The sequence below is a fragment of the Schistocerca serialis genome, chromosome 7 (genome assembly GCF_023864345.2).
Source record: "Schistocerca serialis cubense isolate TAMUIC-IGC-003099 chromosome 7, iqSchSeri2.2, whole genome shotgun sequence".
Lineage (NCBI taxonomy): Eukaryota > Metazoa > Arthropoda > Insecta > Orthoptera > Acrididae > Schistocerca > Schistocerca serialis.
Genome location: NC_064644.1, coordinates 629755723 through 629758152, shown reverse-complemented (window position 1 = coordinate 629758152; position 2430 = coordinate 629755723).

The window sequence follows — 2430 nt, the reverse complement described above, 5'->3', positions numbered from 1 at the left end:
GACCTTCTTACTGACGATGAAACACAGAAATTGCTTATAAATTAAATACAAAAGGCAAAATGCCGACTTAAGTACAAGAAGACTGATTCTTCTTACTGTCTATGTTTTGAACCATTCCTGTCACGCTAGTTATAGATTCCGATGCTTCACTTCAGGTTTACTGTATCCCTTGGATCTTCTTATTGACGACGAAACACAGAAATTGCATCGGAATTAAATAGAAAAGGCACAATTCCGACTTATGTACAAGAAGACTGTCTCTTCCTACTGTCTATGTTATGACCCATTCCCGTGACACTAGTTATGGATTCCGATTCTTCACTTCAGGTTTATTGTATCCCTTGGACCTTCTTATTGACGATGAAACACAGAAATTGCATCGGAATTAAATACAAAAGGCACAATGCCGACTTAAGTACAAGAAGACTGAATCTTCTTACTGACTATATCCTGATCCATTCCTGTGACACTATTTATAGATTTCGATACTTCACTTCAGGTTTACTGTATACCTTGGACCTTCTTATTGACGATGAAACACAGAAATTGCATCGGAATTAAATACAAAAGGCACAATGCCGACATAAGTACAAGAAGACTGACTCTTCTTACTGACTGTGATTTGAACCATTCCTGTGACACTAGTTCTAGATTCCGATGCTACACTTCCGGTTTACTGTATCCCTCTGACGTTCTTATTGACGATGAAACACAGAAATTGCATCAAAATTAAATACAAAAGGCACAATGCCAACTTAAGTACAAGATGACTGACTCTTCCTACTGTCTATGTTTTGAACCATTCCTGTGACACTAGTTATAGATTCCGATGCTTCACTTCAGGTTTACTGAATCCCTTGAACTTCTTATTGACGATGAAACACATAAATTGCATCGGAATTAAATACAAAAGGCACAATGCCGACTTAAGTACAAGAAGACTGACTCTTCCTACTGTCTATGTTTTGAACCATTCCTCTGACACTAGTTATAAATTCCGGTACTTCACTTCAGGTTTACTGTATCCCTTCGACCTTCTTATTGACGATGAAACACAGAATTTGCATCGGAATTAAATACAAAATGCACAATGCCGACTTAAGTACAAGAAGACTGACTCTTCTTACTGACTATGTTTTGAACCATACCTGTGACACTAGTTATAGTTTCCGATGCTTCACTTCAGGTTTACTGAAACCCTTGGACCTTCTTATTGACGATGAAACACAGAAATTGCATCGGAATTAAATACAAAAGGCACAATGCCGACTTACGTACAAGATGACTGACGCTTCTTAGTGTCTATATTTGAACCATTCCTGTGACACTAGTTATAGATTCCGATGCTTCACTTCAGGTTTACTGTACCACGTGGACCTTCTTATTGACGACGAAACACCGAAATTGCGTCGGAATTAGATAGAAAAGGCACAATGCCGACTTAAGTACATGAAGACTACCTCTTCCTACTGTCTATGTTTTGAACCATTCCTGTGGCACTAGTTTTAGGTTCCGATGCTTCACTTCAGGTTTACTGTATCCCTCTGACCTTCTTATTGACGATGAAACACAGAAATTGAATCGGAATTAAATACAAATGGCACAATGCCGACTTAGGTAAAAGAAGACTGACTCTTCCTACTGTCTATGTTTTGAACCATTCCTGTGAAACTAGTTATAGATTCCGATGCTTCACTTCTGGTTCACTGTATCCCTTGGACATTCTTGTTGACGATGAAACACAGAAATTGCATCGGAATTAAATACAAAAGGCACAATGCCGACTTAAGTACAAGAAGACTGACTCTTCTTACTGGCTATGATTTGAACCATTCCTGTGACACTAGTTATAGATTCCGATGCTTCACATCAGGTTTGCTGAATCCAATGGACCTTCTTATTGACGATGAAACACAGAAATTGCATCGGAATTAAATACAAAAGGCACAATGCCGACTTAAGTACAAGAAGACTATTTCTTCCTACTGTCTATGCTTTGTACCATTCCTGTGACACTAGTTATAGTTTCCGATGCTTCACTTCAGGTTTACTGTATCCGTTGGACCTTCTTATTGAGGATGAAGCACAGAAATTGCATCGGAATTAAATACAAAAGGCATAATGCCGCCTTAAGTACAAGAAGACTGACTCTTCTTACTGACTATGTTTTGAACCATTCCTGTGAGACTAGTTGTAGATTCCGATGCTTCACTTCAGGTTTACTGTATCCCTTCGACCTTCTTATAGACGATGAAACACAGAAAGTGCATCGGAATTAAATACAAAAGGCACAATGTCGAATAAAGTGCAAGAAGACTGACTCTTCTCACTGACTATGCTTTGAACCGTTCCTGTGACACTAATTATGGATTCCGAGGCTTCAGTTCCGGCTTACTGTATCCCTTGGACCTCCGTATTGACAATGAAACA